General features: G+C 34.9%; 1 protein-coding gene across 3 annotated transcripts in view; it reads right to left on the bottom strand.

The window, feature by feature from the left end:
• Positions 1-24,145, bottom strand: part of CDH10 (cadherin 10) — a 93,353-nt gene extending 69,208 nt beyond the window's left edge. Inside the window, exon 1 of one of the 3 annotated variants that reach the window (XM_071453709.1) lies at positions 23,999-24,145. The gene's annotated coding sequence lies outside the window, so the exon portion shown is untranslated. The other 2 variants (XM_071453703.1, XM_071453717.1) reach the window with 2 other exon arrangements.
• Between the last annotated feature and the right edge of the window lie 2,338 nt (positions 24,146-26,483).

Raw genomic sequence — 26,483 nt, 5'->3', positions numbered from 1 at the left:
TTCCTTTTTTGGATCTAAGATGAATAAAATACTCTTATAATTGTAAAACAAATGTTTATAGTTTAATTACAATTGGAAGTCAATTAGGATTAAAACATATTTCTATGCAAAAAAAAATCTTGTTTATTTGTATTTAATGTGACTGAATGAAAATTGTACAAGAGAAATACAATTAGTATATAGGAATAACGTATGCCTGTCAATTACCATCCGGTCTCTGAGTTTTGGGTTTTTGAGATTGTTTTTTTAGAACAACGGCCTGTTTCACTGAAATATGGACAGCTAATAATTTAACTATGTTTTTTTAAACAACAGTCTTTTTTAAAAATGGAAAGAAATTAGAAGTGATTCATGATATATTGATCTTTGCAGTTAAAGACTTTGTAAAATGTTACAGAGAATTATTCCTACCTTGTCCTATATTATATACCATATTTTGATATCATTTCTGAATAAATCATGCTGTACTAGGCAGTATCTACACATTTTTCTCTAAATAATATTCTTCTGTAAATTTACCAAATCTCAAGAACAGCAAGTGAATTCTCTCTTGTAGAGATCACAAATGAGTAACCACAAGAGGACTGCAAAAAAAAAAAAAAAAGAAATTCTCTAATTCCAATTCTTAGAATTAGAAATGTTCTCAAAGTGTCTGTTCAGTTATAAATATATTTCCATCCGAGCCTCATAACTGAAATGATAATGATGTATATACCACCCAGATACCTAAGAAAACTATCTGGAAAAAAAAAGCTTTTCTTCTTAGGACAACAGAAATTTGATAATTCTGTGTATTTGAAGGCAAACCCTTTCAAAATGTGAAATATATAGAGATATATGCAGCATATACCTGAGATATTTTACATATAGTTTCTTGTCATTAGAAAGTAATAGTCTGGACAAACACAAAGTATTTCTGTAGAATACTTAATATTAAAAAATGTTATTCAACTAAGGCAAAAAGAAATCTCACCACTTAATCCCACTAGGTGCATAACATCCTAGAATCCCTCAATTCATTTTCTCATTGTACAGATTTTGTCTGTGGTAGAATTAATTTTCTTTGCAGTATCTTTTATTGTGCTGTGTTTGGGATTTTTGTCGGGAACAGTGTGGATACCACAGGGATGTTTTCCTTCTTGTTAAGCAGCACTTGCCTCGTGTTGAGGCCTTTTTCTGCTCCTTACCCCATCCCTCCAGTGAGTAGACTGGGGGTGCACAAGAAGATGGGAGGACACACTTCCAGGACAGGCCACCCTGACTAATCAGAGGGATGTCCCTTGTCATCGGACATCATGCTCAGCAATAAATCTGGGGGAAAAAAATGGAAGTGGATGACATCAGGAAAACTGTAGTTTGTCTTCCCACATCACCTTTGCCACATGTGATGGATCCCTGCTTTCCTGGCAATGGCTGAACACCTGCCTGCCCATGGGAAATGGTGAATTAATTTCCTTCCTTTCCTTTGCTTGTGTGAGCAGCTTTTGCTTTTTCTATTAAAGTGTCTTTATGAGTTTTCTCACTTTTACCCTTCCCTTTCTCACCCTAATCCCACAGGAGGGGGAGTGACAGAGCAGCTGTGTGGTGCTTACTCCCTGCCAGGTTTAAGCCAGAAAATCCATGCTTTTTTTCCTCTTCCCTCACAGAAAGTTATTTTCAATAAAGTTACTCTTTTTGGATATCAAGAACCAGATGATCTGTGCATTCTTATCAGCAGATTTCTTCAAATCACTTACAGGGAGGAGAACACCATAAAAGATCAAAAAATGTGATAGATACATCTATATGTGATAGACTCTCCTTATAATTCTTGGGTTACAAAGTCATGACAAAAATCTGAATGTCCCATCTTCTGTTAACACCAATGTCTAAAAGCTGGCTAAGAAATAAATCCATAAAGATACAGCTTTTTTTATGTGTAGAAGAGTAAACATAAAACAATATATTCAGACACTTTCTGCACAACAAAATTCTAGGATTTGTCAATATAGGAAATGTTGACCATCTCTTATCAAAATCACTCCAGGGGAAGCAAATCCATGTCCATCCAATGCATACCATGACTTAACTAGTATATAAAAAATTACTATTTTATCCAATCTGCCTTGATATTTTTACAGGGTGTCATCCAGCTTCTCACTTCTGAGAAGTTTATGTCAGACTGGATCTGTGTCATATTGCTACAAACATCATTTGCTGCACCTGGCAAGAAAAAAACATATTGACCCAATGCTACTGTCAGCATGGAAGAAGCAATGCTGAACATTTTAAATGTCCTATTTTCATTTATATCTTGCTTTACAGTAAGGCAAGCAATTACAAGAAGGTTAGGATTTTAGACAAACAGGAGGAAGATTACTTGAGGTCCCACATCAATTTATTAGGATCCAATGGATTAATGGCTCCAAATAGAAAGTAAAGGTGATTCTTAGGAGGCTATAAAGGTCACAAAAATTAAATGGTAATACATTCCATTGAATGTTTTTATTCTTATGAATCATTGTGTTCACTTTTCCAATTTCCACCCAGTGTCACGCACAAGTTACTTGCTCTAGCCTATATTTTGAAAATAGATTTTCATTGGCATGTTGACAACTATCCTTCCTTTTCTCCACAGCTTCTTTTTTATCTCTGGTGGTTTTTTTTTTACTCCTCTTCCAAAGACCTATTTGAGAAAGGCAGACTAGCATAAGAATCTAATGTTGGTGACAGTGTTATCCTTGTGCTACTACAAGAATGTCAAGGATTTGTTTCAGCAACAAAAAGCCATCTACTTCAGTGACTGAAGTGTACTTGCTAAAGATATTCACTGATGCTACTCAAAGGAAAATGTGATATGTAATTAAAGTGTATATTATGATTTTTAAAGAAACTACAGGGATTTTTTTCCTCAGTGCTGAGAAGCACAGAACTACAATATTATGAAATATCTATACATACACATTAGCAAAGCTTAGTGAAAATGTCAAGCAATGTCTTCCTCCCTCTTCTCAAAACATTATTTTAGAGTAAAACAGATATTTCATCTCTAATAACTGTTATATGAGTGAGGATTGAAGAACTCAAGTGTAATTTCTTCCAATGCCTATAAACAAACATTCTAATTTGCAATCACTCCTTCATGTTACTCAGTGCAACTCTTTAAGACAGACAGCTCTATGACTGAAGAAAATAAATACCGAACCTACAAAAAGTACACCAGTTTTGAGAGAGAAAGGTGTTTAAAAAATGTCCATACACTGAATGTGATAGAAAGTCACTCTCACACTGTTGTAAATTTTGGGCCTTTCTGGAAACTGGTGAGGTAAGATGTTAAACATCATTGACAGACTATGAGGTCAGCAAGAAGTCATGTCACAGAGCAGCCAGATCAGCAGCAGCACTGCTGCTGTCATTTCTATCCCCAGTCCTGACAGGTGCTGCATGTGAGTCCCTTCTGCTCTGCAACTGGACAGAAGCTTCTTCAATGTCTCTGTGCCTTGAGGTTTTTCCAAATCCTGTTCCATAACCTTTTCCAATTTAATTTCCCCTCCAAAAGCTTTATTTATGCAAATTGCAAATTATACAAATTATACAAATGCTCATCCATGCCAAGGTTTGCAAGCTTTTTCCACAGTATCAACATTTGTAAAAACACCTTACTCTTTTCATTAACAATCTCTTTTTATTCATTACCTTATAGAGAACCTTCTCATAAGAAAAAACCTCCACTTCTATAGAACAAATTCTGTAAATAAATCTGTGACTGATTGTGTCATCTGGACTTCTCTGCCTTCCTCACTTAGGGGACATTTTTCACTGAGTTATTACATAAAGATTACTTTTTTTTTCCTTAGGGGACCTGAAGGGGAATAAGGAAGGAAAAATTATGTACTAGCTTAGTAAAAGGATTCTAGAGATGAAACATGCTAACACAAACATGTTAGTTAGGTATGGATAAGAAAAAGAATATAGGACAGAATAAGTAAGAGTTGAGGGACAAGAAGGATAAAAAAACCAAGTAAGGTTGAGATACTGCATTAGGCATCTAATCAGATGTCTTGGGCATCTGTACATTAATACAAAAATGAGCAAACCTAGAAAATCACACCATCTTTTGTTTTGAAAGTTCAAAACCATATAATAAGCATCTTAGTGAGCTGGTGCAGTATGCCAAAGGACTGGAAGATTATGATAATATTATGTGCAGGAAAGACAAGAAGACCAAAGGAGGAGTAACTTTTGAAAGAAACTATATGGCACAAACAAAAGCTTTTGTACTGCAAAACTGGAATAGAAAATGCAGTAAATAATAGACTTTGGCTAAGACACTGTAATTTCATTCAAAACATAGTGAAACAAACCTCAAAAATATAAAATACATTGTGCTTTTAAATATGAATATAAAGCAATAACAGGGAAAGAAGTAGGTAAAATAGACAAAGTCAAGGCACAAAAAAATGTCAGAGATGTCTGGGATGAAACAATTCTGTAAGAGAATTAGGAACAGAAGCAGGATTGAAAATTTTGATTCAATACTCACTGGAGGAGCAGTGTTTGACAGATAAATTGAAGGAAGTTGGAGAATGCTGCATTCTTTTACAAATAAATTTAGGACAGGTAGCTAATACAATTTATATTGGTAGCAAGATATTATGATCTCTGCATTAAACAGGAAAGAGTAATTAAAGAATTTAGATGTGAATGGCCACCTTTTTCAATCCTATTAGCTGAGTTACAATATGTTTTACAACCAAGAGACATAATATACTGAAGAAATCCACAAACACTTTGTAGGTGAGAAGTGATGTAAAGTCCCCCTGATGGGGATGGAACAACACTGGACAAGGTGTGCAGCTGTAAGCAAGGCAACTGCTAAGCTATGGGATGACTCAGTTATAAGACATTTGGAAAACCCAGCAACCCAGCAGCAGCACATTCACATGTTGATAAAATAAAACCAGCTCAGCAGGAGAATCAGGGATTCTCAAGGACCACACACTGTTCACTGCAATTTGCAGGTTTTCAAAGCATGGGCTTAATGAATTTACTATGAGTATAGAACATGAATTGGCTGAAACAGCTTCAGAATAATTAGTCATTCCCTGATTAAAAGTATACATTTTCCACTCCAGTTCCTCTCTTAATTCTTCCTATGATTGAATAATTATCATGCCTGGTGGACAGAGAAAAATTACTAAATGTCAACCATCTTAATGCTTGTGAGGCAAAGATCACTGAATATGATTTAACGGCAGGCATCATCAGGATTCAAAAAAACCCAAAACTGATATATAAGGAGGACTATTACCTATAAGAAAAATAAAGTATATCTTCTCTACTCAAGCAACTATGGGAAGGGTTCAGCTAAAATAATAAATTCATTTTGAACACCACATTTTAAGAGGTGTGGAGGAGAGGAAATCTCATGACTGTCATGGCACATGGAACAAACTGGTGCTGCTACATTATAGAAAAAAAAAGCATGTGAGAGGGAAGAACAAGTTACAACTTAGAAATATGAATGACTTGGAAAGAGGTTAATCTTTTAGCATTATTTACTGAATGTGCAAGAAGTAATGTTTAAAATTATTTGGAGCTGAGAAGAACAACTGAAAAAAAACCAAACCACAAGCCCCAGCCCAGTGAATTTCTTTTTTAAATTTTTTTTTATGATAATCACATCTACAGACAGAACTAGCACACATTAACATAGTACAATTAATCTCTTAAGACTGTCTTGGAGATTAACTTCCTTCTCCTCCTCTATCCATCCTTAACCTTGTAACTGCTATACCCAAAAGACCAACCCTGAACTTCATTTTATCTAGACTGAAAAAAGTATTAAAATGCTATTATATAACGTATAATTTGAGATATATTTCACATCCACACAATAACTGAACAAAGGAGAACCAAGGTTTTTGAGCCAATCTTAATCATACTGGCCCTATTTTGTTAAATCAAAAATAATGAAGTGTTCCATTAATGTAGATTCCACATAAAATGGGTAATATTTGCAGGCTGGACTTCACAGCTGTTTAGGGATTAAACATAATTTGAAAAACTAAATGCTTACTCATATTTTGTTGACTATATCTCACCTTATGTTTTTTGGGTTTTTTTTTTTGCAGTTGGTCCTTTAGACTGCTGGATTTTCAGCAGTACTTCATAACCTCACTGGAAACAGGAAACAGCCCAAGGGCCTGAACACAAAATGGTTAATGCTTATGTACCCACTGTGTCTTCAAGGAAAGAAAGATGGAATGATTCTAAGCAGGCAGAAGAAATGCTGTCTGAAAGAGGAAAAATCCTATGAAAACTGTAATTACATTGCTATTATGAACGACCTGTCTCCAATGTAACATTTGATTCTTTTAGCTGTTTCATTTGTTTCAAATCACACTAAGCTCTAATGTGACACGTCATTCAGCATTAAACATAAAATCTTATGTTTCCAAAGAGACTGTGGAAAGAAGCAGAGGAAATAAATCAATATTGTTTACAGAAAACTTCTTAAAAAAAAATAAAATCAACATTTCATTAAATTGGCAAACGATTTCATCAGACTTGAAAGTTCCCAGATTTATTTTATTATATATTACCATGTTATTTTACTTAAGTATACAAATACAATCCATATCCAGTGGACAGGGATGAACCTGACTTAGGCCAAGTTATTCCCAAACTCTGTGAGCTATTCCCCAGTCTTAGTTTTACAAATGTCTTATCTTTGTGACAGTCTCTGACAGGCCACAATATTCCCATACAGAGGATTCCATAGAAGGACTTCCAAAAAGTACAAGAAAATACAAGCATCTTGTCCTGGATTGCCAAGGAAATTGTTTTCTGTTTGCCATCTGTATGGCAGTTGTCTTCTGTTAAGTGGGAAGTTTTCCTTATCTCTATTGAATATCACTGCATGACTGATAAGGACTATAGCACCCCATTGTGAGATGCTCCGCCCAGAGGGAGGAGCCAAGCATTCCTACGCAGATATAATCTTGAGTTTCTGGAACACCGGCACGGGTTTCTTCACTAGATTTCCCAGAGGAACAGCTGCCTCTTCCACTGGATCTTCAGAAGAATACACCCCTTCTACAGGATCACTGCTCCAACAGAACCACACCTGGAGGACTGCAGCCACGATTCCAATTGGACTGCTACCAACACCTGGACCAACAGGATGTCAGGTCGTGTTCTGACTCTGCCAGTGTTATTTTAGTTTACTGCATTGTTTATTTTATCTTTTTATTTTCTTCCCTAATAAAGAACTGTTATTCCTGCTCCCATATTTTTGCCTGAGAGCCCCTTAATTTAAAATTTATAGCAAATCAGAGGGAGGGGTTAACATTTTGCATTTCAGGGGAGGCTCCTGCCTTCCTTAGCAGACACCTGTCTCTCCAAACTAAGACACACCTAAACATGGCAGTTTACATAGGTCTGTCTTCATGCTGGAAACCCAATACTCACACACTGTAGAAAGATTTTGTTTGCTTTTCACTCCTGTGTAGTGAAAAATGGGTAAAGCTGCATACGTTCAAGCAACTGTACATCATATGTACCCTGGGTTATGTTTCCCCTCCCAAAACACAGCTCAGACATTCTAGTTCTTCTGTTCCCCATGAACATTTTGCCTCAATGCTTACACAAGCATTGTGGCACAGGACCTCAAGGAAATGGAAGGCTTTTGAAGAGAATGAGCAAATCCCACCAGAATCTGTTTACAAAGAAGGAGCCCCAGAGATTAAATGCAAAGCAGCCCAATCATTAGTAGAAATTCCCAAGATGCAACTGATATTAGAATGCTGTTTTCAACACCTATATACTAATAACTGTATTCCATAATTTTTGATAATCTCAAATGATCAAGAAGACTTATTTTATTTGCTATACAGTGGTAATTGCAATGCTCCCTCTTTAGGCTAAATACTGATTGTTAGTTTTGTTTGATTTCAAAAGAAAAAAAGCCGCACCAGTTATGGAATTATAATTTAATTCATCAAATTTCACTAAATAATGTGCTGCCCAAGCATCCATATAACATTTCTAGGAGGTAACAGAACTACAGACTAAGCAGAGTGGATATGGTCTGGGGGTGGAGGTGGCTGTATTCTTTCATTCTAATATATTGAATGGACAAAAAACAGCCTAAAGCTCTTCAGCAGTTCTGAAGCCTTTGCTGTTTTGCAAACAACCAGGCAGTGCACAAATAGATAAGAGGTCTATGCCTATGCACAAACACTGTTGCAGCCCAATAACCCCCATTACTTCACACACCTATTAGGAGCTAATAACTAAGACATGATAAAACCAGACTTTTCTTTATTGTTAATTAAATCTTTATAAATAATAGCCTTTATACACTGAAAATTATCTAGGAATTCTAGCTGTACATCATGAATACCCTTGAGAGCATTGAATATTTTTAAAAGCACTGAATACACCATAAAATCAATGTTTAAAAACTAGCAGAAGGCTGAAGAAACATTAGAAAAAATATATTTGTAAGCATATGCAAAGTATTACAGCATCTCCAAGAATAATCCGTATGTGTGTGTTGACACCTAGAGATAGTCTTTTCTTATGGATAGATGTAAAGGGACTTATCACATGATTGCTGATGTCTGAACAATTTCTTAATTTTTCTCCTTGCTTCTGTGCCATATGGTCTCTTACATGGTTTCAGGGCATTGCTGCACCAATTAGGTCTCCTCAAGTTTAACCAATTTTTGTGGATCCTGGTGATACAGCCCAGGAAGGGCATATCTGGAAGAAGTATGACATTACTTAGCCGCCCACTTCAACAGAAGTTTGGATGCCTGAATTAATATATTTTGATGCTAAAAAAAGAAGTGTTCTATGTTTTAGCTACATAATAAAGTTTCCCACACAGGACTTCAGACTCCTTTCAGCTTGCCACAGTAAACCTTTTGTTCACAAGCACCAATTGTTTTGAAGCACTCAATTGTTGATTGCATTTCAAAGCATTCAGTTGTTAATTTGCTATATTACAGCACACAGATGAAGATAAACATCTGTGATTGACAGGAAATGTGAAGTGAGAAGCAACGAACATAAGAAGTATGTCCTATGCAAAGAACATGACACATAAAAGAAACTTTAAAATACCAATACCCACACAGCACAGAAAGAAAGCCAGTGATCAAGAACTGAATAAGAGCTGGGCCACATTGGAATAAAAGTAACATTACAAAAACATTGCTTATAATTTTGGAAATTGTATGAACAGAAACACATAAAGGAAAATGCAACAATCATTAAAATTCTAGAAGTAAAATATTTGTATTAAAAAGGCTTGTAATTTGATTTCCCTAATAATTTTATATTAAAGTCTTATGTGGAAGATTTAATAATTCTAAAATAGTTGGCAATGTTTAACTTACCACACTGTAGTATTTCAGTGAGGTAACTTATTAGTATTCTATTAAATATATAATTCCCTATATTGCTTTGGATGTGAAAATTTCTGCTCAATGTACCCTGAAGCAAAAGTGCAATTGAGCTCTTCCTAGGCAATAAGAATGTTCAGCTCAGTGAAAGTTCTCATTTTGCACTTCTCTTCCACGACAAGCTCTAATCATATGAGTTCTCTATAAAATTTAATCATTCCAACTGTCCTCTTCATTTCAATACTAAAGCAGGCTGCTCACTGTGGTCCTTAAATCAATTAAATCAACTTCCTGACAAATACTTACTGGACATCATTGAAAGGCTATGAACAAAGTCACTGCCTCCTAAGAATTATGTGAGCAATTAAAATTACCCTTTTATTAAAATGAAGGTGGAAACCAATGAAGAGTCGGAAAAATTTTAAGTTCTGAACATAATACTACTAAGCACTAGCTGAGACAAATATGTAAGGTTGGTGGTTAACAGGGAGTTAGAAGAAGTTAAGTTCAGAAATACAGAGCTGTTTTATTCTTATTTTCTGTTAGAAAATTCGTCTCAGAACAAGGCACAGCTGTGTTTAAGGACGAAATTGTCCACAAGTGTGTACATATCTGGATAGAGTAAAAAAAAAATAAATGTGCTGAACTTTGTATATCTGATCAAATCCTGTCAAGAGTATTGGAAATTAAACATAAGCTTAAATAATTTTTGAACTGCTGGGGTGTCCCCTGCACAGAAGTGTTTATCAACATAACCTGGCCTCAAAATTCTGTGGTTTTCTTCATACAATCTCCAGGTTTGAAATACATAGTAGGAGGTGGCTTTCAGTCCTTCCTGGAGGCAAACTCCTTCCCTGTTATTGCAAAGAGGGCATCAGAAATCCACTGACAATGAGGAGCTTCTGCAGTGCTGTCCAGCCCTGAGTCTCCTGGTTCCTCACATGCACGACTCTTCCGCCTGAACAAGCCCCAGTACTTCAAGCGTGGCCTAATTGACACCTGACTGTTGCTGTTAACCAAAATGCCTTTCAGAGAAGTACCAAAACACACAGAAAGAGGAAGATTAATTCTTACTTAATCTCCTGCAGGATTTTTTTTTTTTAATGAGTGGCAAGGCAGACTAGTTTGGTCTTTTCAAAGGGTAAAATCTGTGAAGTCCTTGTGGACAGCAATGTGGACTAACAAAAAAGAAGGAGGAGAGCTGATCATTGCCACCATTCCTTTCCCATGGAAATCAGTCGTCACAAACACCTAAGGAGCTAGAAAAGAGCTGTAGGCTGGTCTAAAACTATCATAAAGACTTCTGGAATATCTGGTCATAAAGGTGTTTTTTTTCCTTAGCTTGACGAGAACGTAATTGAATGCTGTTAGAGAGACACTTCTAGAGAAAAAAGGGTTTCGTTTCTCTGAAAGTGTTTCTATCCTGCACAAGACATTGTGAGGCTATTAAAAATTATGGTAAAATCAGGGAAAAATAAGTTCTAAAATTTCTTAAGGCTGGAAATTTTTGTCACATTTTTAAGGAACTACAATTCCTTTTGCCTTTTGCTTCCTGAACTCTCTTAACAATACTAAAAAGTGACAGCTATCCCCATGACAGTCTGTCATAGTGCTTTACATCAGAGTGTATGGCTATAAATCCATTGCAGGAAAACACATTTTTATTTCTGAAGCATGTTGATTTCAACCCATCAGTCCAATAAGAGATAATTTTATTTTTTTTCTTATTTCTATATTCATACATAATACAAATTTATTATTAGTAGTAGTAATAAAAATAAAAATTAAAAAAATAATAATAACAATAATTTAAAATATTTCTACACTGTAAAAGGTAGGGAAGGAAAAAAGTGCATCATTTGCAGATAATACATACCCAGGCTTCTCTGTTTATCTTCACAAGAAAACAACCAAGTTTACTTTGACAAAGGTAAGTTTAACCAAATGCCAAAAATTACATATCAGTGTCACTACTTCTAATTTTGCAGTTCTCTTTTCTATTGAAAAAGCCCTTCCCAGTTTGTCCTAAGAAGTGCAATCTCCAAAGGACAAAGTCATAGCTACAAACTCATTCAGACTGTTTCTGCAGGAGTCTGAAAAGATGGCACAGCAACATTGTGCATGTAATAACAGCACCCATGATTGTCAGGAGTCTGTGCTTTTGTGACCTTTATGTCTTGTTTAAAATTTCTGAAGGCTTGTGGGCCCTGAAACATGTCAGTTATTTACTACTGCGGTTGTACAGCAGGATGATTTCTTTTCTTTCACTGCCACAGCTTAGGTATGTGTTGCTTAGACTAACTGGTCGTCACTCTAGATATAAATAATTTTGACAGTCAGGAGAACACACTAAATACACAAGTTCCACAGCTCAGCGATCAACCTTATCTGACAGACTAACCCCAGAAACAGTTTTAAAAAGCATTTTTTCCCTTTGATCATCTAGACAAGTTCAGTGACAGACGCTTTTCAGTCTCCCCTTTATATATAGGATCCAACAGTTTCCATCATAAATAATGTATTTACTTACCTAAAATTCTAACTAAATTATGCACACTGGGATTGAAAGAACAAAATCTACTGTTCAACAGGTGCCATTTGAAGAAAGGGAATACAAGGAATTTTACAGCAAAAAATGAGGAGATTCTAGCATTTTTCCAAAAACGTATTCTGAAATTGTGCTATACATATTTCTAAGCTTTTCTGAAGATAATCACAAAATCATTAACTTTTCACCTCCAGAAGCTCTACAAATAGGAAGAATCACTTAAATTGACCATGTTTCCTCTTCCCTCCCTAACTTCAAAGAAGACATTCATAGATTGAATTATTTCATCTTTCTAATGCATTTTCCTATCTACATATTCTTTTTATCCCTTAAACTGATTTTACTTCCCTCTCATCCACATAACACTGTCTGCAAATTTTCTTAATCTCATCTCTTTGGAGACTTTCTCTTCGGTGACTTTTGGCATGCTGCATCATCTTTCTGTACACCTGTGCTTGCTCTTTTGCCCATCTCATTCCATGTTTCAGGTGAAGCATACTGCCTGCCTTTGCTGAAGCTTTTAGAAGAAAGTACATATTAAAAATGCCTTAAACTAAAAGTAAAAAATACCTGTCCAAAACATATAACAGAATTCTACTTTCCTCCTCTTTAATAATCTTTAAAATATTCTGTAATGTTTGTATTAAAAGTAACAGAAAGACATTTACACTGACATGCATAAACAAATGTGTATTAATTCAGAATAAGAAGTTAGGAAGATAATATATTGGTAAATATCTTTCTATAAACCTTTTTAAGATTTAGTTTGTACCTTTTTAAGATTTAGTTTGTGAGGCCTTAAGCTTCACACTTTTCTGTCTGTGTTTCCATCAAAACTATGACATTTAGATTTGTTGTTCTTGTAAGGGAATATACATCTCATCAACTCACTGGAATCAGCAATTGCAATTCTCTCTTAAAGTCACCATTTTAATTTTGTAGTCTATTACAGGAGGCAGATATAGAAAGAGAGACAATATTCAATACTTAACTGTTAAGGGAATTTTACTGGGATGAGGAGGAAATAATCACATTATCACATACCTGTAAAAACTGTTGAAATTCTGTATCTTATTACATTAATATTATGATTCTTGTCTTCCTTCTAGCTGATAGGCAAGGGAGTTTTATACCTAGCTAATCCTAATCAGAGAAATCACACAAACTCTAACCAACAAAAATGAATGCTTCTTCACCTGTTGACTGACTTATCGTAGTACACTGAACTTATCACACTGGTACCTCAGCTAGTGACTGATTATTAAAAATCATATTCTAGTGACTAACATTTTAATATTTACCATATAATTGCTATAAAAGCTTGATTTTTTATCCTTCTAATATTATTTTCTGTAAAAATACACAAAGTATACAGTACATAGACAGTAATGCCAATGTTTACAGAAAGTAATGGAATCATCTGACACGAAAAGAACAGGTGGGATCTTAAAACAGTGTTCTCATTTGGTACTAATTTTGATTGATAGTATTTTCTTCTTCAGCTGGGAGGATATTATCATAACTCACAAAGTAATAATCTGACATCTATTTCCAATAACTACAGCATATTTGGATGTTACTTGAACAAGGTATAATTTCTTTTCTTTTTTTTAAGAATAAAAACATCGTTACTTTTGAAAGAATGAGAACTCCCCACCATAAGTAAAAGCAGGACAGACATCTCGATTCTCTTTCCAGTTCTTTAAAGAGAATAGTGTATTTGCATCGAAACTTTCATCAGACTGGAAGTTAGAGATATGTAAGCAAATATGAACTATTGTATAGAAAATTCCTTCAGAAACTGAGCAAGAATGTGATCTTTCCTGATTGCAGATACCTACAAGCATTATCTTTAAAGCCTCTCTGTATTAAGCTAGTATTTATTTAGGACAGAACCAAAACTACTGATTTTTCTGAATCCCAATGAAAATACCAGAAAAATATATAGCATTCTTGTGCTGTTCTTGCTCCTTTTTTTGGATGCAGGTTGAATGAATTCTACCAAGCCAAAACCAGAAAATAAAATGAAACACAAGAATGCTATCACAGACCCTGGCTTTCTGTTAAACATTACAGGATGCTGAAGTGAATATTGCCTTGAGCTAGCTAAGTATTAAAGTGTTCTACAGAGATGTAATGCACTGCTAGAATAAAAATATATTGACAATTGCCTTGAACCAGTTAAGTATGCTACAGAGATCTAATGCAGCAGACTAAAAATCTATTTCTATGTGCTAATGACAGTCAATTTTTGTGAGATTTCTCAAATCGATACTTATAGGCTCTTAAAAAGGAAGAAAACCGAAAACCAAAGATAGCTTTGTCCTATGCATGAATTAGTTTGTTATTTTACAGTCACTATTAAAATTCATACATAAATATATATCACCAAAGCAAGGTACGTTTTTCCCAAGCTTAGAAAATACGTGCTGAAAAGACTACCTCTTTGTTACATATAATTATGTTCTTGCCACGAGATGGCACCAAAAGATTAAAAATATCTGCATTCCTAAGGCTCCCATCTGAAAAAAGGAACACTTTTCAGGGAATTGCACAAGAAATGTCTTCAATATTTGACTTTCAATTTGGTCAGCAAGTTATGAATATCATTCTGCTTACTTTGACAAATTACCAAAATGTAGAGACTTACCAAAGAGTTAAAGGAGAAAAAATTGTTATACTAAAGCTTAAGTTTCCTACAAATTGCAAAGAATTAGCTTTGGACATTTAGAATTATATATTTCCCATATAGGACAGGGAAGTAAAACCATATCTAATATATTAATAAAAACTGAACAGACACAAAAAACTTAACTCCAAACCTATCAACAATGTATCATTTCCCTTAAAGAAAATTTATGAAACTTCATTTATGCATTATGAATTGTTCCTTTACTCTGCTCAATTATACCTCCCAAATGCAATTTAAAAAAAAGCCTATCTCAAATTTTTTGAGCTCTTTATAAATTTGTCTGATATAAAACATGAAAAGTGAAGAAACTGTTTCTAACTTGTAGGATACCATATTGTCAAATGAATGCTCTTTTATTCCCACAGCAACACCTCATCCTGTATGAAGGGCATTACTATGTGACATGAACAGCTTGGAGAGGGCTAACTGCATAAAACCAAACCAAAACCAGACCCCATAGTCCCATGTAGGACAAAAAATTCAAGCCATAATCACTTCACTGGCAATTATTTCATGTAACACATGTGTCTATTAAAATTCCAGCAAAACTACTATTAAAAAGCAGTTCATAACCTCCAACGAGAAAGAAAGCAAGCATCTCAGAAAAAAGAACTACAAATTCCACAGCTAATTTCAAGTCACTATAGCTTTTTGCCTTTAAAGAAAAGTTTTAATATTGTAAAAGAAATATGTTTATGTCAGTATTGTCCTGATCTTCATCACCAGTATTTCTGATTTTACAGAAACATATTAAGCTACCTTCAAACATTTTTTTCTGCACATCACTTCATTTTAGCTCATATATTTTAAAGAATGAATGGATTACCCTTGAGAAGTCAGCACTTGATTAAACATTAGAATCATTGAGATGATTTCTGTTTACTTAGAATTAGAAAGAATACTTTAAAGTATACTTTTTTTTGCTGTCATCATGCCATTATGACTTTATATTTTTTTTTCATTTTATCTTTCTCATAACTAATATCCCAGTTTGAGTCCACTGTTATGATAACTAAATAGCTTCTAAACTTGTCCAGGAATTAATCTTTTAGTACCAGGGCATCAAGATTTTTTTTCTAGTGTTCTTTTATTTTTTTTTTTCAGAGAAAAGAAGGATTTTAATATACTAGGAGTAGAAATGGACTCCAACCAGCATACTCAGAGTAACAAGGAACCAGTCACATCACTAAAGTGACCCAATAGTCATGGATACCTCTAAGGCAAAACCACCTGGGTGCTTTTCCAGAGATTCAGCAGGAACCATGTAACTGGCAGCTGTGGGACTGATCCACCTAGGCTGCTTTTATCCCATTAGCCTTGACTTTCACAGCCTGTCCAAGTGGCAAAACAACCTCAGACCCACACGCATGAGCACTTTCTGGCTGGATCTTGACGGCTGCAGCCATGGAGAAGGGAAGTGGCAGGTATTTTCTCTCCTGCATGTACATAACCTGAAATTTAACAAGAACTCACTGCTCTGTTAACACAGGGCGTCTGGTCCTGTAATTTAGAAGGCTGAACTACTTTGAGCTTTACCACTGGTTTGTAACTCCAGCTAAGTGGTTGTTGCTAGAAGTAAAAACTTAAAAGCTCATTTGTAAGTTCTGTTCTAAAGCACTATATATAGCAAATACCATTTAAATCCCTGAAAGCAGTGAAATGTATTTATACTGGTATTTAAGAAAAAAAAAGCAACTTCTGATTTCATAGCTCAAATAATTGGTTTCTCCTTCGTCACAATATTTTAGGCATCCAGTTTAGAATATCTCAAGCCAAGTGACCTTTTTTTAGTCACATTATAAATTCTCTAGAAGACTTATGTTCAACAAAACTTTAATGGGATTAATAATATAATGCACTATGTCTTAGTTATTTTCTTTCCTTTCCTACTTCTCATTATTTTGGCTTCAAATAAAAAACTGGAGAAAACCAACCACAGTCAGGATATATTCACTAATAGCATGTGTTTCAGAGTGATTCAGATGCTTTGTTAATCAAGGATGGAAAGAATAAAGGTATGATTTTGTCCTAATTTTCCATCCTGTACAAGTATTCCACATATGTGCTTAAATTTAAGAGAAAAGATCAGTTTATTCTGATGATCAGAATGATTAAAGACTCTAAATAGTATAAACTAATAAACAAACAAAAAAATAATACATTTCTTCCTTAAGAGATTAATTAGACTAATCAGGATACTATTTGGTTTAAAACCACTGAAGAAGGGAAATTTGAAGGAATAGTATCAGCAATTTTATAAAACAGTGCTATTAGAGAGGAAAATCCATCTATCTCTATCTGTTCACATTCCATTCTGTTGTGACTACTAGAAAACAAAGTAGTTCCAGTAACACATAGCACAATTGCTTTTAACTTCTTAATCAGAAACTTAATAAAATGCCCCTAAGTCATGAAGAAAACCAAATGTACCTAACATGCCTGGGACTCTGTTCACCCATTTTAATCAAGATTCCAGCTTTAGTGCTATCTTCACCATGAGGACCACAGTCTCACTCAAGGGAAAGAGCACATCTTAGCATGCTAATATCAGAAAATAATCTTTGTCCAACAGAGGGGGAAAAAATCACACTTCCTAAAATGGTTCTCACGATAGTGAGATCCCACTCTTTTATTGACACTAGAAATTTCTGCCAAAAGACTGTGGAAACCATCCCTAAGAGAAGATTTAGAAGACTATTTTTTTTACGACTATAATATTTAAAACTTGGCCAAGAGAAGTGGAAAGCAGAAGTATATTTAGGGAACTTAGATGTAATATGCTTAAGTAGATATTAAAATATATTTCATGCCATAATGAAATGTCTAACTTCTGTAGTCTCAGAAGCAAGGAAATTTTTTGATTTGGCTACAAAGTAATTATGTGTGCCCCATTAACACATTCATGAACTGAGGTCTACACCATTACTTACTGCTTAATACAAGACTATTCTTTTTAACAGTGCTTTTATTTTTTAGCAGAAAGTCAGGAGAGCAGGGTAGCAGCTCTGCATAGCTTATGCCACAGAATCAAACCTCTAATGCATGAAAAAATAATATAGCATGAAGTGGTATCAACATGCAAAAACCGTGTCCCATATTAAATAAAAAACCCCAAAAATTAGAAGGTATCTGTACTCTTAATGAAAATATGATTTATAGCATGAGGTAAACTTTTTGTAAAAGATTATTTGCATAATTTGTTACTAAAATTTATTTTTACAGATGGAAAGGAAGTAAGAACTGAAATATTGTCATTCTCTTGCTTCAATTCGTCATGTTTGGTGATTTTTTGTGTTAAACTTATTCAGCTGGGTCTTTTTTCTTTCTGTGCTTTCTGTTTTTCTTGGGTTTCGTTTTGCAATTATTTCTAAAAATGGAAAGTCCAGATCATCTTCTGAATAAATCTCAACATTTAAAAAACAAACGAGCAAATATACACCCAACGTAAGTTTAAGAATGAAATTTATCAATCTAATTAGCCCATGTAAACTTTTAGTAGATGTATTACCTATCATTTTAATGGTTTATAGAATCAATGACATTTTATCATAGTGTCATAGGAAGGGTGGGGTTAGAAGGGACCTGAAAGATCTTCAACATCACCTAGTTCCAAGGCCCTCCTACCATGAGTTATGATGCCAACTAGTGTGGATAGGATATCTACAGCTTCCCTGGACATCCTGTTCCAGCGCCCCACTACTCTACGAGTAAAGAATTTATTCCTAATATCTAATCTAAATGTCTACTTTTAACTAGTTTTCTGGTGACACAGAGATAAAATGGATGTTCATTTATGGTTCCCAGTTCCATACACCATGGAAAAGGCATCAGGGAAATGACAACTCACTACTTCAAAGAGAAAATAATTGATACATTTATGGGATAATTTTTCTTGGAATACTTAGAATCAGAATAAACCTAATCAACTTCCCTCTATTGTCAATATTAACTCCAAATAATTACACATACTTTGGCTTCTTGTATATTTTCTCACTCTCATTTAAAATCATAGATTTACTCCATGTATTTTGTCTTTTGTGTAAGATATGAAATGTTTGAAACTCTCCTGATTAAGGCTGTGATACTTAGTGGAACTAATGAGAGAATGCACAGCTTCTAAGTTTTCTAGACACAGGTATATCTCTGTTTTATTTGTGCTTACTATTAGGAGAGTATGGCAATTGGTAAGATAATTTTTGCATGTATTAAACAGATGGCATTTTGAGTCTTGCCAATAATGCTGCAAATTACATTGGTATACATTCTTCATGTTCATAAAATCTGGGTATTGCTGCACTGCAGAGTTCATGAGGATTGCAGCCATCTTTAAGGATCATGTTCTGGTCTGGATAAGTGGTGGCATATCATGTTCTTTATGTTGTAATGCAAAATATTGCACTAGGTGATACAATAAATGCAACCCGTAATGTGGTAGGTGATGGAATATTAACAGTAAATACATGTACATACATTCATATATATCATACCATATACAGTTCTTCATGAGAAAATATTTGAAGAGGGGTTTTTGTTTTCTAAGAAAATAGAAGAATACAGTTGTAGCTTTTTTTTTTTGAAGCAACAGAATTCTGGAAACATCTATTTCAAGTCATTTTTTGAATCATTACCTTTACATAAACACACACACATGAACTTTTCATTACATGATTCCCTACTGTTTTAAATATAGTTCAACATTCACTTTAGTTAAAATTAAGAGATGCCATAATAAGTTACAAATAAAAACATCATATGAAGAATGACATACATAATATTAAAAAGGACACCTCCCATGTTGCTTTTCATTATATCCAATTAACTTCCTAAATCTTTGTATTTCCTTGATGCAGCCTGTTGGTACAAGGTACACACTTCCAGATAGCAGACTTGAGTTTGTATCCCAGAGCAGATGCCCTGTGACAAGCTAGGAAGTACCTCTGAGATTCTACTAGAGCTTTATGCCTCCTGATGGACACACTCCTTTAACAAAAACATGATAAACATGATCTATTTTATCGAAGTTAATAAAAACAAGAAACAGCAGTGGGACTTGCAGAAAAAGTCAAGTAATAAAAGGCTGAATTAAATTAAGAAAGAAATTTTACAGTATTCTGCTTCAGAATGCAAGCCCTGTTTAAGATAAAGGTTGTCCTTGTTTTACCTCTACTGTAATCACACATACACATCTGAGGTAATTGTCTCTGACATTAAATAATTAGGAAGACTGCATGTAAAAAGAAATATGTATAAGACTTCAAATGGCAATTTTTTTGCCAGATCGCCCACATATGAAAAAATAGACTGATAGGCCAGTAGAGAGAATATATAAGCTCAATAGCCTTTGGTTGGGTGGTACTCTGGCCTCCCTCCAGATGAAAAGAAAAAAAGTGTTCAGGTTCAGCTGATACCTTTTTGGGGTTTTTTTTGTTTTTTTTTTCCTGTGTTCAGTAATGCAGTCTGGTCACTACAATATACACAGTTCCCAGAGATGACAATTTTTTTTTTCTATTGCTCTCTTGTAGAGTCATAAACCCAGAGGAATAGGCATGTTAGGGAAGTCACCATGCCAATGATTCAAAGCTGAAGACATGTAAATCCAGGGAGCAAAACACAAGCAACTTCAGATATAGGAGTTCCTCTTGGCCTCAAGAGAGAGTGGGAGAACATTTAGAGCTCAGAATACCATTGCTGCTTCTTTTATTTCTTTTTGCTTTTAAGGTTTTCCAGAAGTTAGACAATAGAGGAATTATGGTTTTTTTCGCAAAAGGCAGGTGTTCACATTAGCAGGTATGAAAGTGCAGGATGTGCAGCATGTGTGCTGTTTAATCACCTAATCTTTCAGTGAACTGCACCTTTAGTTTCTATGAGCTTTCATTGATAGTTACATACTATTATTACATACTATTGCTCATATAGAGCAAATGAAAGTGTGCTATGATGTGGTATCCTTATGGGCAGTGAAGTCACCCTTCATAATGTTTTACTCAGGCATATTTAAACTTCTCATGAGAAGATGGCTTTTACTTTTCTAATTTCGGTTTTTTCCTCCTTTACAAAAACCAATGTATCAAAGAGAATGCTAGTAAAAAGCCCATAGTAAACTCAGTGGTAATATTCATGTGGTTCACTGAAGTCACTCACAAAATGTTCCTTAGACCCTTATATTCTGCCCAAATAATCAGTGGTTTTCTTCTGTTTCCGTCAGTCACAAAATTAATAATAATGTCAAAGAATTAGCAGTACAGCAGGTTTTTTTCAAATCTATGAAGGACATTTTATGAAGTCCAGTTAAAACACCTTGGTGTTCACAAACATGATTTCAGGTGATAATAACGAATAAATTAAAAATAATATTACCATAACCCCATATTCACCCCATTACTACTATTCAACAATAGTTCAATCTTACTTTGACCCCCTGTACCAGTGCTGCAACCTAGTGGTACAAAATTATACTCCTTTTCAATCAGACTGTAAGTATGGTTAGCAGACCTAAAAAAAAAAATAAAAAATTCACTTGCAGAATTATCCAGATGAGACAGGCTCTATTGCATTCATTTCTTTCCTTGGGAAATCACGTTGAGATGAGGAAATTACTCTCTCAGAATCAGAGGCAGATATTATCTTCAAATTAACCTTTTCTGACTTTTACATTTAATTATTCAGCAAGGAAAAAAACTTACATCACTTAGCTGAAATTTGTATACTGCTTTGTATGTCTAGATGTGTATTTTTTTAATCTCTCTCTACATTTAATTAATTCTATGCTCATTTTCCCTCATCTATAACATTATTTTTCTGCATTTTTAACTACTGCTAAGCACAGAAAAGAACAGTAGACACAGTGTCTACTGTGAGCACATTTCAGTATTTCATCATTCTTCACAGACCCTTTGTCTATTGAGAACATGCAAGTGTGAAGTTTTAGTGTATCTATACTCATTTATTCTAATGCAAAGCCAAAAAGATAATCTAGGAATATATAAGATTCTATATACAGTCTTTTTAAGTTGTATTTTGCTATTTTCTTTCCCACAAACTGCTCAAGTATTATAAATGGTTGGCAAGGCAAGTAGCCAAGACATATTTTCGAATGCTACTCAAAGTAACAAGAAAATCAAATAATCAAGATCAATTTTCAGTTTAAATACATGCATTATAATCATTACTCTTCAGGCATTTCAGTGTTCCTCTTTAAGTGCACATCATTGTCTTGACATCACAAAAAAACATCTTAAAAAACCCACAGACTAAAATCTAAATTAAAATTAAAACAAACTGCTGCAAAAATTATTACCTATTTATTCAAACTTTTATATAACAAAGTATATAAAAATATGAGCCCTCAGGCCCAAACTAGATTAAGAGTTGATAATCCAAGAAGTATTCTTCTCTTGCCATAAACCCATATTGACTCTAAATAGCTGGTTTTCAACTCTTGAGGAAGATAACCTGTTTCCTTCTTGCTTTCCTTAGTTCTCTAAGTTCCTTCTTTCTTTTTATCCTCTAAAAGAGCATAGACTGCTATTTCATTCAGAAGGTAAGCAATTAATATCAAAGTTTGTGTAGCTGTGAAAATCTCAATAAATCTTAGTACCAGACTCGTAATATTCCTAGTAAATGCCATATGTGAAAAGGAATTAGAGATTCAGAAGTGTGTTCCAGTCTCCCACTCTCTGCCTTTCCCCTCCAGTAACATCACCATGTAAATTTAAAGCCTACTACCTTTAAAAGAAGAAGAAAAAAAAAGAAAAGAAAATAAGCCCCACACTATTTTTTACAGACCTGCTTCCTCACACTGCACACATACTCACATATGCATCCACACATACATGCACAACAAGTTGTATAATTAAAAAATACCTTCAAAGCAGCAGGAGTGCTGTTGGGGTAATACAGAGGCTTTTACTGAAATGAAAGACGAAGATTATAGGCAACAGCTCCATTTGTGTGGAAGCAACAGAGATGATAGGTCCGTTTCAAAATGCTGGCTGCTATTTGTCACTGATTGCACGTGTAGATGCATTCTCCTAAGCTGAAGGGCTGTTAGATTTTTACAGCTGCAACTAGTATCATGTACAGTATGAGCCTATTGAAAATTTCTTGTGCAGCTGACAATGCCATCAATAGTTAGTAGTGCATGGATTTAGATTTGTATTGTGCTGAATTAATTTAACACCACATCAAATATGGATTTTATTGCAGCATTGACAATAAATGCTCACACAGGTGCAGACTGAATTTTTCCTCCCTCCACCTTTTCCCTTCTAACCCCTGTTTTTTCTTTCTCCCTCCACTTCCCCTTTACTGAAATGTCAAACCAGGCAATTTTATCCCTATCTGTGTGCATATAGCTCTGTACAGATATTTGAAATATTGCTTGTATCCACTTTGCTATCCCTCTCCACAGGGATTTCCTTCATAAGAAGCATTTTCTGTGAGTGTAGGTAATTATTCTGAAATTCAATCCAGGGCAGAATGATTAACAATGAAAGCTGCAACAGACTTGCACAGGTATACAGAAAGTGAGGGCACATATGTGTATGTTTCAGGCTATGTTCATAACTGTTACACTAGGAAACATTGTGCTTTTTTCAATTCAATTAGACTTGCTCCCCCCATTCTGAATTTTCAAGAACTGACTATAGATGGAAACTGCTGCTCAAAAGACAGCCTGCTTACTAGGAGAAGAAAAAATATAAAATGCTTAGTGTTTCAATCCTGAATACATATGATAAAATCAGTATACTTTGAGGAGAGAATGCACAGCAGTTATTTCCTATCCCTTGTCTCATTACTCCTGACGCATATTTATAAAATGCAAAAAGTTGCATACAGTAGAAGAAATATAGGAATCGCATTAAAGAACACACTGCTCTAATATAATAACTGTAATAATATCAACAGAAAGAAAATGAGAAAGGTTCCTACCTTTTATTCTGCAGAGAAAGTGGTGTCCACCCCAACCAAACTGAAAAACGAGCTATTAGAGTCCTTTTCTTGGTCAGTTTTCTCCTGTTATTTTTTAAGACTGATTCTACTTGGATCTAACTCAGGCTTTTTCTCCCAGCATCACTTAACTCTGGACAGTCCGGAACCAAAGCTAAGGGGGGAGCTCTCCCTCCGACTGGCTTTTATTCAGAGCTTCTGATTTACGACCAAAAAAAAAAAAAAGACAAAAAAAAAAAAAGACAAAAAAAAACCACAAAAAAAACCCCAAAAGCGAAGACGCACCACCGCAGACACACACAGGCGCAGCGTGCACGGACACACAGACACACAGACACACACACAGCTCTCACTCTCCCTCCTCGGAGGGGAGCGGGAGAGAGGCGCTGCTGCTGCTGCTGGAGCCGCAGCACTTACCCTGGGAAGGTTGGAGCCCGGGGAAGTGCAGGCTTTCCGAGCACACAGTGATTTGCAAGTGAATGCGGTGGGAGGGTACAGCAAGCGGAAAGCTTTTTTTGTGAAAGCCTGTCGCCCTCCCTTCGCTGCCAGAATGGTTCTCTGGTTTTGAAGCCTAAGCCTCATCTGCTTAGCTCGGCGTAATAATGAATACTGAAAACACCTCCACTTTTTGTGGCGTGTTTTTCTTCATTAAATGGAACCGCTTCATTATATCAACAGTGGTCTCACAGCAGTGTTTATAAAAGATATATCTGTTTTAAAAAACAGCATGCCACCAAGTTAAAGGAAAACCTTTGAGGGCTGAGATGAAACCAGAGAGTAATTATTTTCTTCACTGAACTGCTTTTTTCTATTAGATTAGTAATTTTTCCTCACACCTCGTTATTTTGCCTTATGATTAATACAAAACAAGACAGGTTCATATAAAACTAGGGTTTTTTCACATTTCTAGAGGTTCTAAAAAAAAAAAAAATCAGCATCACTACTAATTCCCCATTAATATTTTTTCCCCAGTTGGTACTTGTGATGCCTGCTTTTATTTTAGTCATCGTATTTGGACTTCACATTTTGGAATGTGTTTCTTTGCATCGAGTAATCTGTGTTGGTTTCATGTTTCTAATACAGCAAATTGGACTTAGCACAATCCTCCTTGGATCATATCAAATTCAATCCTTTCATTGTGATACTGTAGAGAGTTATGTGTACATTAGTTAGAAGAGATTTAACAAATAGTCACATAAGATTAAACCAATGGATGTCAGTATTGCTCTATTTAAGAAGTGTCATAAGAGGCTTTCTCTGGTTGCAAAAAAAGTCTTCAAAAAAAAAAAAAGGAAAAGCCAAATTCTCTTAAAAGAGTTTAAAAATGAGTTAAAAATGTGTTTGGGAGTGAGGAAGAAAGTAACAATGAAAACTATTTCACTATTAGGAAATCAAATACAGAAATTTGTAGCTCACTGGGTGTTGTTAGGCCACTCAGTTTTAACGGTTCCGCTTGTCTTTAGCTGCTTTCAGGAGAAAAGACAGTTAAAAAAAAGAATAAAAGGCAAGATCCTTACCACAACTTACCATCATTTCCTGATGTAACCACCTGCTGTTGCTTTCCCTTATTTGTAATCATCACTAGGAACAGAAATGACCCATCACCTAAGCACAACCTTTTGGCAGATGAGCAAGTCAGCATTTCAGTAACATACTATACTAGCGTGTGAAGATATCGTCTGGAGACAGAAACAAGTAAAGCAGCAAAATGCCAAGTTGTGGGGGCAGAGGGAATCTCTTTTTACTGCCATATATGAAATTATTTTGTTTTGAAAAATTCATCTACCCTGACAGATTTTTAATCTTTCAAGGAAAGCAATTAAATTTATTGGCTTTCGTTGTACTTGGGCTCATAAATACACAGTGCCATGTATAAAACCTCTGTAGGAAAAAAAATATTCTTTTTATCTCCCTTTCCCATGCTTTAATCAATATAAAAATCAGAACGGCCATGTGCCCCTCCTGGTTTCCAAAGACTTTCATTCTTAGATCCTCATCTTCTCCTTTCGTGTCAAAGGACTAACTCAAGTTTCCTAGTCTCTACCACACTATGTAAAGATACATTCACTGTTCCCATTAATCCATGTGGAACTGGCAATATTATTGAGGCACCTGTGCTGTTTTCCAAGTTTACATATTTATTTGTGCTGAACTGGAAGCACAGGATTCTTTTATTTTAAGCAAATCCTCTCATATCAATCTGAAGGTAAAGTTCACGGAACTTCCTTTTCGGACTGTACCAACTGCGCTTCTGTCTCCTAACATATAAGATTTAGGCTTTGATCCCACAGCAGAATGCTAAGGATTATGTTAGAATAAAAGTCGCACTTCCAATTTAATAATGCTAACAAATTAAATTATGATGAAGGGAGACACAAATATGAGCAAATGTATATACATGGATACAAAATAGCTTTTTAAAGCTGGACTGCTTTTTGGATGATGAACGGAATATTAAGTGTCAAATATTAAGGTAAAAACTTCATCTCTATTTATCATTTTTCTCATTTGCAACCATGAAGTTGGTAATAAATGAAAATTTGTGTAAATGCACAAAAATCTATTCTACACATGCACACACACATACACACAGAGATCTATGCCAAATTTTGAAATCAAGAAAATAAATGGAATAATTCAGGAAAAAGAAGGTCAGGGACCCTGACTGTGTGCTTATTCCCTTTTCTGAGAAGTATTTTGGAACATTTCTTCTAGGGTTTTATTCAGCTGAAGTGAACCTGTCTTATCCTAGAGAGATATTAATTTATTCAGGCGTAGTTACTGCAAGTCACACTTGTACCCTTAAACTGGACTGACTTTTGAGAGTTGAGGTTTAACTCTGGAAAAGCCATACTTTTTCACAAACTACTGTTTTTGTTGGTATGGTCAGCTGCTTAAAATT

This window comes from Agelaius tricolor, unplaced genomic scaffold (assembly GCF_023055355.1).
Source record: "Agelaius tricolor isolate 1412-34295 unplaced genomic scaffold, bAgeTri1.0.p SCAF_2, whole genome shotgun sequence".
NCBI lineage: Eukaryota > Metazoa > Chordata > Aves > Passeriformes > Icteridae > Agelaius > Agelaius tricolor.
This window is presented reverse-complemented; position numbering and strand designations above follow the sequence as displayed.